The sequence below is a fragment of the Equus asinus genome, chromosome 13, assembly GCF_041296235.1.
Source record: "Equus asinus isolate D_3611 breed Donkey chromosome 13, EquAss-T2T_v2, whole genome shotgun sequence".
Taxonomy (NCBI): Eukaryota; Metazoa; Chordata; class Mammalia; order Perissodactyla; family Equidae; genus Equus; species Equus asinus.
This window is the reverse complement of record NC_091802.1, coordinates 3,892,935-3,904,435: the sequence shown is the minus strand read 5'-3', so window position 1 is coordinate 3,904,435 and position 11,501 is coordinate 3,892,935. Positions and strand designations below refer to the sequence as shown.

The window sequence follows — 11,501 nt, the reverse complement described above, 5'->3', positions numbered from 1 at the left end:
TCATACTAAATACTCGATGAAGAAAGGATTTATTTAATTATTCACGTAAAATGAAGACTAAAATCACTAACACGTGTTAGCGACACGAGTTCTGTAGAGTGAAGTAATGTTGGCAAGGACCATAATGAAAACTGGAAGATAACTAAAGTTTCACTATAACTATGGTCAGAACACGCAAAACAGGGTCCAGGACTGAATACAGGGAGCCGTTTGCCGTTCCTAATACTGACACTAAAATTAAGGCTCCTTTTCAGTTGTTTGTTGGTTTTGAAGATGGGAAGGACTACGACAGATCAGTAGATCAACTCCGTCATCATTTCCAGCTACAGTTTAACTCGTTCCTTGTGCTGCCAAACCTCAAGTTTGTTCTCCGCTTAGGTATTATTTATGCCTTATCTTTATATCAAACCAAAGTACATTTATGTAATATATCCAGTTGTGGGTTATGAAATACACAATCCACTTGTATTTTTTCCTATATTGGTTCTTTTTCCCATTCTCTTCACCTCATCATTACTTGAAGACAGTCACCAGTATACCTGTTTTCTATTTTCTAAAAGGTTCTTCCCATCTCTGTACACATCATTCCAGAAACTGTAATCAGCAGAGGTTAAGTTTACAGAGTTGTTAAAATCCATCATCAGACCAAACTAAGGTTGGCTCTTGGCTGCTCACTCCCCATCCGTGCTTAAGTCCGCTGCAGACCCACCCTGTCATGGGCACTGATGGGCAGGAGTCAAGTGGCGGGACCCTATAGCTTATGATGTAACCAATCAGAAGGGTACCACTCAGAGTCTCCTTCAAGGACTGTCAGAAAAGAAGCCACACTGCTGAACAGTACATCCTGGAACCCTGAAAGTGGGCATGCTACCTAACACAATACAACACGGCAAGGGTGACAGCAGGGCTGGGGGGAGGTCTGGCCGATGGAACCGGGACTGGGCTCAGCTGGCACCCTTACTTCTCTGTCTCTTTCCCATCCTCACACCAGAGCATCACTGATTCCTACTGAGGCTGGTTCTCCAACTGCACGTAGTTAAAATAAAAGCAAGCTATACCTAACAGGATAAATTTTTTAAAAAACATGTTTGATATATTACATTTAAAAATGCCAAATGAAAAATTATATTAAATTGTGGCTGATCACAGGTGCATCAAACTGTATTCACAGAGACACGCACTAGAGAGGAGTGTAGAATATTGAGAAGCAGGTGAGTATTAAGCTGGTTGGACCATGAGTAATTTTCCTGTTTCTTTTCTACAGTTACATTTATGCAATAAATCAAAAGAACAGGAGGGAAAAATCCTATCATGACAATATGCAGAGACATAAGAGGTGGGAAAAATAAGCCATTTCCGAGGAAAAGAAAAGAATATATTTAAAATAACAATAGTGTAAGCGTTTAAATCATGGATCAGGTGACTGTGATTAAATAGTGATTGTCAAGAGCTGAAAATAAAATATTTTCAGTCCCTTTTTAATTTCCTCATGTTACCCAAAGAACATGCTACCGGGGTGGTTCTTTGGTAGGTCTTCTGTCTACCATGCAGGAAATGGTGACATTCTGAAATAAACTATTGATCTTTCACTTATTCAACAAGAAATCAGAGAGTGCCAGCTCTGTGGGAGAGACAGGTGGGAGACACGAATGAAAATCGCCATCTTCACAGACCACACCATTGCTGCCTTCCCTCCTCACACAGGAGAACTCGCCCGTTCTGTATTTAAGACTCTAAACTAGCATGTTTTTTACTACCATTCTTCATAAATTTGTCTCAAAAAGTTCTAATAATTTCTTTATTGTCAAATCTAATATTTCCCCTTAATCTTGATCCTTCTCAACTCTTCAGTGGCGGCTAACTTTATTAAGTATCTGTTCCTTCTTTCTTGCATTCTTTTTACTCATGTCGACAGTGGCACCAATCATTTTTCAGGTTCCCCTATTCAAGGAACCTTAAAAACATATTTCAAACTTCTTTCTCCCTTTCTTTTTGCAACCAATCAATCGGTCACTAAAACCTGTTCACTGTTTTTGGAAACGTTTCCATATTTTTCCTTTCCTTTCAGCATGAATCTAGTCCAGGTCCTCAGAACGTTCCATCTAAATTTCTGAACCATTCTCATAGGTCTTCCTGATGCCAGGCCCTCCCACCTTTGAGACATTCTGGATCAATATCCCTTAATTAACTCCTTCATTTTGCTGTTCCAGAATCTTAACTAATTCTTCATCTGCTGCACTGACGCCAAACTTCTTCCCTTGGCTTTCAAGGTCACACAAAATCTCTAATCAACATATCCAATTTTATTCACCTTTTGGGGGTTTTGTGCTCTCCAACACACCCACTGAACTCTAGTCAGTATCCTCAGTGTCCGCAACGTACTTGCGGCTTGTTGAAGTATCATTCCCTTTCCACTGGATCCTTCCAACGGTCATTTAAACATGTTCAGTTTTCTTTAGTTTAAAAAAACCTAGAGGGGCCTGCCTGGTGGCGCAGCGGTTAAGTGTGCATGTTCTGCTTCTCAGCGGCCCGGGGTTCGCCGGTTCGGATCCAGGGTGTGGACATGGCACTGCTTGGCATGCCATGCTGTGGTAGGAGTACCACATATAAAGTAGAGGAAGATGGGCACGGATGTTAGCTCAGGGCCAGGCTTCCTCAGCAAAAAGAGGAGGACTGGCAGTAGTTAGCTCAGGGCTAATCTTCCTCAAAAAAAAAAAAAAATAAAAATAAATAAAAATCTGGAATCCACATCCTCCTCCAGCTAAAATCTTGATTTCTCTTCCATCTCACAGCAGCACCCTTCAAAGACTTGTTTCCTGGTTGTCTTCATTTCTTCCCCTCTCGTTCACTCCTCTACCTACTCCCGTTACTCAACCGGAACCCTGTCTGCTGACGTTGCCAATGACTTCCATGTGGTCCAACGCAATGGATATTCTCAATCCTCTCAGCAGAGCTGGAACAATGCCTTCCTTTTCAAAACATGTCTCTGATGTCACACTGCCCTAGTTTTTCTCTTACCTCAGAAGCCACCCTCTGTCTGTCTCCTTTGCTGGTTCCCCCTCCTCTCTCCACTCTCTCTGTGTGAGAATTCTTCATAGCTAGATCCTGGGTCTTTTTTCTTCTCTTATTACAAATATTTTCCTGGTGATTCTACTTAATCCCATGATCTTAAATACCACCTATATACTGATGGCTCCTCAATTAACTCTCTTATGTGGAGCTCTCCTTTGAGCAACATCTGAATATCAAACTACTTACTGGATAAGCAAAAAGGAATTAGCAGAAAGGCCCTGGAGTGCACAGAGCCAGGGCAGGGAGGGGACTAGTGAGGAAAAAGGCTAATTTATATATGACAGAAATCCTGACTGAATGAGCACTATGAAAAAAAATGAGGATATAATAAAAATAGTGGGAAAAAAACCAGAAACCTCATAAAGACAATAAAGCTTTAGCATAAAAAAGGTAACAAAACCCTAACACATGACTTTACTCTGCAGGGAAGAATAGCTTTGTAGTCACAATAACAATAACACTATTTAAATTGACCTATACACAAAGTATGCAAGACTATTTTATACAACATTTGACTATTATCATCCCTACTGGTAAAAAAAGTTAAAGTACAGATAAAAAATTGGAAGGTAGAAGACAAGGTGGAGAGAGCTGGTAGAATAATATCCATCCTCACCTTACAAATGGAGAATCAAAAATACTATACACAGTTGACAAAACAAGAAATCAAGATGAAATACATTATTAAAATAAATGAGGGAACCAAGAAAGGAACTAAAAACAGCGATATTATGACCCTGGGAAGGGGTGAAAGGTTCTGAGTTAAATCCTCATCTATTATAGCAGGAGTCAACAAAACATCTAAATTTGAAAAATCAAAAAACAGCGATGTCAAAAGAATGAGAAGACAAGCCACAGACTGAGAGAAAATATTTGCAAAAGACATATCTGATAAAGGACTGTTATCCAAAATATGCAAAGAACTCAACAATAAGAAAATGAACCACCGGATTAAAAATGGACAAAACGTCTGAACAGACACCTAACCAAAGATATACAGATGGCAAATAAGCATACGAAAAGATGCTTCACATCATATCATATGTCATTAGGGAACTCAAATTAAAACAATGATGAGGGGCCAGCCCTGTGGCCGAGCGCTCAGGAGCTCCGCTGCGGCAGCCCAGGGTTTCACCAGTTCAGATCCTGGGCGCGGACATGGCACCACTTATCAGGCCATGCTGAGGTGGCACCCCACATGCCACAAGTAGAAGGACCCACAACTAAAAATACACAATTATACCCGGGGGGCTTTGGGGAGAAAAAGGAAAAACAAAACAAAACAAAATAATGATGAGCTACCACTGCACACCTATTAAAATGGCTAAACCCACAACACTGACAACATCACACGCTGACGAGGATGTGGAACAGGAACTCTCATACTCTGCCAGTGAGAATGCAAAACGCTACAGCCACTTGGGAAGACAGATTGGCAGTGTCTTACAAAACTAACCATACTCTTGCCATACAATCCAGCAATTGCACTCCTTGATCCTTACCCAAATGAGCTGAAAACTTATGTCTACACAAAAACCTGCACGTGGATATTTATAGCAGCTTTATTCATGATTGCCAAAATCTGGAAGCAACCAAGATAGCCTCCAGTAGGTGAATGGATAAACTGTGCTACATCCAGACAATGGAGTATCATTCAGCGCTAAAAAGAAATGAGCTTTTCAAGCCATGAAAAGATAGAGGGAGCTTCAATGCATATAACTAAGTGAAAGAAGCCAATTTTTTCCTACATACTGTATGATTCCAACTATATGACATTCAGGAAAAGGCAAAACTACTGAGACAGTAAAAAGATCAGTTATTGCCAAGGCTTTAAGGGGAGGGAGGGATAAATAGGCAAGCATGGAGACTTTTTACGACAGTGAAACTATTCTGTATAATACTTAAATGATGGATACATGTTATTACACATCTGTCCAAACCCACAGACTACACACCAAGAGTGAACCCCAGGTAAACTACGGACTCTAGGTGATCAGGATGCATCAATGCAGGTTCACCAGCTGTAACAAGTACCACTGTGGTGAGGGATGCTGATGGTGGGGGAGGCTGGGCGTGTGTGGGGGCAGAGGGTATACAGGAACTCTCTGTACCTCCTGCTCAATCTTGCCGTACTAAAACTGCTCTGTCTATTTAATAAAATGAGCGGTATGAGCAAAATGGTTCCCTGTGAGAAGTGGGATGAGAAACGGGAAGGTGCAGGGCAGCAGTAGTCTTCCCTGTCATAAGAAGGGCCTTGTCCTATTTCATTTTTATAACTTGTGCATATACTACTTTGATAAGAAGAATTAAGAAAAAGAAATGTAAATGTTTGCAAACACAGTGCGGAAGCAGGACATCAGCAATCCGTTGGTTTTATAGGCAGCACTGATCCTTTGGACTTAGAACAAATGAGATTAAAAAAAAGTCTGAGGCAACTCAGCAGGCAGCAGCACTGCCCTAAGGAACTAAGTCTGTTATCAGATCCCGGCCCCGCCTTGCCTGCAGCAGAAAGGAACTTTTTCCACACTGGACTGCCTTTCGGGGAGTCTCAATGGAGTATTTTCTAGAGATTCACACATACCTCATATTAAAGTTAATGGAAACTCTTTGTAAACCAAACAGAGGGAAAAACACAGAAGAATCCGAATATGCAAGTGAACCAAATTACTTGCTCACTTTGCTTCCTTTGTTAAAAGCAAACAGTAGAGGCCACGTTCAGAGACGGCTTTTCTAACAGGATAAATGCTTTCTGTCTCATCTTCATTTTACGTCTTTTTTTTTTTTTACTAGAACACAAAACAAATTTTGCTCACACTCCACTTGCTCAGCAACTTGGGTCAGAGTTTAAAACACCTGTAAATCTACATCCTTCTCTTTCCCAAATACTCACACTGGACCACAGCCACTATGAACAGCACTCCAGAATGGCGGGGCTTTTGAACAAAAGACCCCTAACACTCAGAAGGGGCTCTGGCCCGCGGAGGGCACGGTGACCGCTCTGTTGCGGGGATAAAGGCAAGATAAGGCAGCAGACAGAGCAGCAGTGTTAGGAGAAGACAGAACGGTATGGTCATCTGACCAGCTTCTTGCAGGCGCCCACACAGCCGGCTGCAGTTAGCCGTCTCCAGAAGCCAAAACGCAAAACAGTGCTGGAGGGGCAGCTTTCAACGTGCCACTTGAAAAGTGCAAAGCAGGCAGGGACACCTGATTTCCACTGAAACTGAAGCGGCCAGAGGAATGGTGGGTCCCAGAATTCACTCTCCACGCTGCATTAGCCTCCTCATCCACAGTGGGTCAAATGAAATCCTTATTCCCTCACTCAAGAGCTTGGCACCTTTGCACAGGAATCCCCCAGAACTCCCATGGTCTCTAGGCAGCCAGCACTAAGAATGAGGGGCAGCTGAGGGCAGTGAGGTGACAGGGAATTAAAAGATCTGCCTCTCCACGTGCAGCCTTCCTTTCAGTAGCGACGGGAAAAGATCAACTTCCCAATTTGTGAGGCCTGATGCAACTTGCAATGACCTGTCCTAGATCACAATTTAGCTCTGGCTCCCTAAAATTACGCACTGGGCTCAGTTAGCTCTCTTAGTGACCACCAACCAACTTCCAGGTTCCATCATTAAAAGATATCAAGTTCATCTGAATTTTCGATTAGAGCAATTAGAGAATCAGGTGCACTGGGCAGGCTGAATCCCATTTATTTGGATTAACATCACTTTTTTCCATGTTTTTTAAACAACCCATAGGTCAAAACATAAAAAGAAGTGTAAGAAATTGTCCACGTTCTTTAAACTGGAGTTCACAACGTAGGAAATTATGACAGCACTTTACGTTTGTGTGGTGCTTTGGTTTTCAAAGCATTTTCATACACATTAATCTGAGGCTCAAAAAATCAGTCAGCAAAGTGTTATTATCTTCATTACAGACAAGGAAACTGAGAGTCTAAGAGGCTTCACAATTTGCCCAAGGGTCACGTGATAAGTACTAACTTCTGATACCTAAGGAAGCGAAACATCCTATTATTTCAGAACTAGAGGAAACAGAGAAATCATGCAGCCTAATCTTTTCCACATGTAGTACGACAGCCTCCAACTCCTGTTGCTATTTACTAAACTCTCATGTCGCAGTTACCATTGAATCTTTCCACTGAAAGAGAACCCAGCATTAGTGCCCTCCAGCGCCGAGCAGCTCAAACAGCTGGACAATCCTTCTTTACATCTGGCTGAATTCTCTCTTGGTTAACATGGCACACGCTGGTTCCAGTTCTGAAACAATCTGGAACCACAAAGAACAAACTTACTGCTTTTTCCACAGGATATCTGAATATCTGAAGCAGCTTCGTTTCCCCTTGGTCTTCCATTCTTTAGCAAAACACTCCCAATCCTTCCCACGAGGCCTCACAGGTCTGACCCGGGGTCATTCACTGGATGAACCGCCTGGAGATCCTTTGATTTAGCAAGGTTCCCGTGAAACATTATCCAGAATCTCGAAAATGCTGCAGATGTGGTCACTGCGAGTTAGGAATCTTTTGGCTCCAACAGAAGACCCAACACAAGCTTGCAAAAATAAAAAGTTTTTGGCTCACATAAGTTAAAGTCTAGGAGTGGGTCCAATTTCAGGTCCAGCTCAATTGAAAGATGTTCTCGGTCCATCTCTCTTCATCTCTTGCTCCTGCCTTCCTCAAGAGGTCACCTTCATCAGCAAGCTGTCTTGCTCACGGCAGTGTGATGGCTCTGGCAGCGCCAGGCCGCACACCTGCTCGCCATCAAATCCAGTGAAGAGAGCTAAGTCTCTCTCTCCCAGGCATCCCAACAAATGTCTCCTCACTTCTCATTGAGCCTGAGTCTGTACCATCCTTGACTCCCTGAGGTCAAGGTGATATGCTGATCCACTGAAAGTGGGAAAATGGTAAATTATCCAAGGAGAATTCTTGAAAGAAGAGGGAAGTTGATTCTGGGAAAAAGACATCAAACAAAAAGCATTCATAATGTGGTCTGACCAACGCCGAGTTAGTTCCCTGGTAGAGTAATACGGCATATAGAAAATGGTATAGCACACCAGCTTAAAACAAAGAAAAAAGGCTTCAGACCCCAGCAGAGGATATTAGGCAACAATTAAAAGAAAATTATGTATACTGTTTAGCATATATCTAGTATATATAATGCACATACATAATACTTAAAACGTTAAATGAAAAAAAGACGAAAATACCAAATTTTAAGATAATTGTGATCCTAACTGGGCAAACATTTCTTATTTATGAGATCGTTTTTCTTCATGCAATAAGCAGCTGGGATTGGCTCTGTAAAGGCTCTTCCGACGTGACTGAGCGAACGTCATCACAGTTAAGTTGCTATTTCCTAAACCCTCATGCTCCAGTTACCGTTGTTTCAGGACAAGTTTCACCATCACTTCATGGCTTAAAACAACCAATTTTATTTTGCTCATGATTTTGGGGTCAGGAATTCGGGAAGGGCTGGGCCAGGCAGCTCTCACTTAGCTGCTCTCAGGAGGTTGCCGTCCAACAGTGGCTAGGGCTGCAGTCCCCGGAGGACATAGCTGGGCCGGCCGTCCCAGCTGGCTCGTGTACATGGCTGACAGTCAGCACCGTCAGAGGGGAGCTTATCGGGGCTGTGGATGGGAGCACTATGGGGCCGCCTCCCCAGCAGGGTGGTCTCCTGGTGGCTGGACTTGTCGTGGAACGGCTCAGGGCTCCAAGTGTGAGTGTTTCTGCAGACAGGGGAGTACTCTGCCTCCTACAACCCAGCCTTGGCAGTCACACAGCGTCACTTGTGCCATATCCTGCTGGTTGAAGCGGTCCTAGTGCTGCCCAGATTCAAGGTTCAGACACCTGGATGGAGGAAGTGGCAAAGTCACAGTGTGGAAGAGCACGTGGGGTCGAAGACAGAGTCACAGCCGTCTCTGGAAAACAATTCATCATGCCTCAGTAGGATGACAAGACATTTTTATCTCATAAAGCCATGAACTGTGCGCCTCTACTTCCCAAACTGACGTTTTCATCGTTGAAATGTTGAGACATGAAAGCCAATGTTAATTCTACTGACAATTTGCCAGTTCCAAAGATACAGTGAAGACAGCTGTAAAGTCCACTCTGCAAACACAAGACTCTCGATGTTTTGCACTTTCTTGGGCAAGCTGGTGCCATTTCTTCAGTACCGTGCAAAGGAGTAAAGACATCATTGAGAAATATGTTGTTGTTTCACCCCGTTCTTCAAAATCAAGCTCTAAGACTGATGAAATATGTTCAGGGCTTCACCACAAAAAAGAATAAAATGAACTTTTCCTTACCCTTGACTGACTTTATTAATATTTTTAAGTTTAAAAAGAATAAAAGCAGCCCTCTCTTATGCACAACTTATTCTACACCCAATAATTTACATATATTACGTCATTTAAACCCCACGTAGCAGGTGTTTTCATACATATTTTAGCTCACAGGAAATGGAGGCAGATTTGGGGCCAGATAACTTGTCTAAGGTTATACAGCTTGACTTGGGATTCAAACCCAGGAAACGTGAGCTCCAAAGTCGTACTCTTAATCACTAAACTCTCCCCTCTGCGTATAGAAACAATAATGCTCTAAAACTGAAATAATCAAAATGCCCCACTTCCCTGAGATATCAACAAGATAAGGAAAGAATGTGTTCTTCCATGTTGATACAAACAGGCTTAGTCTTTTGTTGGGGATCCTAACGTACGCATAAGTACACAAAGCTGTAAACATTCCTTTGTGAATTCTATTTTATTACTTTAGAACACATCGTATTTACAGCCTTCCAGGACAGTGGAAACAGAGCCAACTTGTTCTTTTTAATACAGTCACGTGTCGCTAACAACGGGGACATATTCTGAGAAGTGCACCATTAGGCACTCTCGTCACTGTGCGAACATCATAGTGTGTACTTACACAAACCTAGATGGTGTAGGCTACTCCACACCTAGACCACGTCATACATGAGTCCCGTCATTGACCAAAACATCGTTATTCAGCCCATGACTGTAATACAATATTTCATAAGAATGATTTACTACAATTTACTCAACCAGTTCCTACTGAGGAACAGTCTGATTGTTCCTAGATTTGGGCCACTATAAAAAAAAGGACTGCAGTTAGCAAACTTTTTTTTTAATTAATTTTTTCGTGTGAGGAAGATTGGCCCTGAGCTATCATCTGTTGCCAATCTTCCTCTTTTTGCTTGAGGAAGACTGTTGCTGAGGTAACATCCGTGCCCATCTTCCTCTATTTTATGTGGGATGCCACCACAGTGTGGCTTGACAAGTAGCACTAGGTCCACGCCTGGGATCTGAACCTGTGAACCCCAAGCTGCAGAAGCCTAGCGCACAAACTTAACCACTACATCACTGGGCGGCCCCTAACAAACTTTTACATTCAATACATACTTAAGTATTGATGGTTTAATTTCTGGAGGATAGAATCCCCCAAATGGGGTCACTTTGTCAAAAAGAACATATATTTTCAATCTCAATAGTGACTGCCAGATTGCTTTCCAAAAAGACTGCAATCATTCATGCAGCCACAGCAACGTATGGGAGTGACTGTTTCTCTACATCCTGACCAGCACTGGAAGTTATTATTCTTTTTGATGGGTGAAAAACGGTTTCTTTTGACTTCCAGTTCTCTGATTACAACTGATGTTCAATATCTTTGTTTTTGTTTTTGGTTTTTTTTTTTGCCACTGAATTGCTTATCATACTATTGCCAATTGAGTATACCACCACCTCTTTGGCACAGTTTTTCCTTATTCGTTTATAGGTGTACCCCATACAATCAGGATAGTGTGCAGTATTTTCCCCAGATTATTCCAGATGATTAAGCAGAGATTGGTTGTACCCCAGTATTTCTTCTTTCCTTTCCTCAGTAATGTGACTTTTCATTGGACCATCGTTTCAGGATAAGGACATTCTCCAGCCTCTTTTGCAGGTGAGTGTGGCTGGGTGACTAGGTTCTGGCCAACTAGATGAAGCCTTATCCGGAAATTCTCCTTACAGGCAGTGCTCACCCCTCTCCTCCAGCCTGCTGTCTGAAATGCAAATGTCACTTTGGACCACAAGGTCAGGGTCTCACATAGTGGAGCTGGAAGTCACCAGGAGCCAAGGCCCAGGCACCACTGAGCCCCACGCCGGCCTGGACCACCCACCCAGACTTCTACACGAGAAATAAACTGGGGTCTTGTTTAAGCCACTATTATTTGGGGGGTTTTGTCATTTGAAGCCAAATTTAACCCTAACACACAGAGTGACCCTGAATAGATAAGGTGATACCCATTTCCCAAAATGGCAAAAAATAAAAACAAAATACAAGCTTCTTGACCCACCTGAGTAAATTTTTATTGCTGCAAATAGTCAAATCCCTATCTTTAATTTATATTTTATATACGCAAAAAATT

At 42.4% G+C, this 11,501-nt stretch overlaps 1 protein-coding gene across 14 annotated transcripts in view; it reads right to left on the bottom strand.

The window, feature by feature from the left end:
- Window positions 1-11,501, bottom strand: part of SPECC1 (sperm antigen with calponin homology and coiled-coil domains 1) — a 281,001-nt gene that overhangs the window by 100,263 nt on the left and 169,237 nt on the right. Inside the window, exon 1 of one of the 14 annotated variants that reach the window (XM_070481972.1) lies at window positions 7,373-7,729. The exons of the other annotated variants lie outside the window; for them this stretch is intronic. The gene's annotated coding sequence lies outside the window, so the exon portion shown is untranslated. Of the gene's footprint in view, window positions 1-7,372; window positions 7,730-11,501 lie in introns of those variants that run through there. 14 annotated transcript variants of the gene reach the window in all.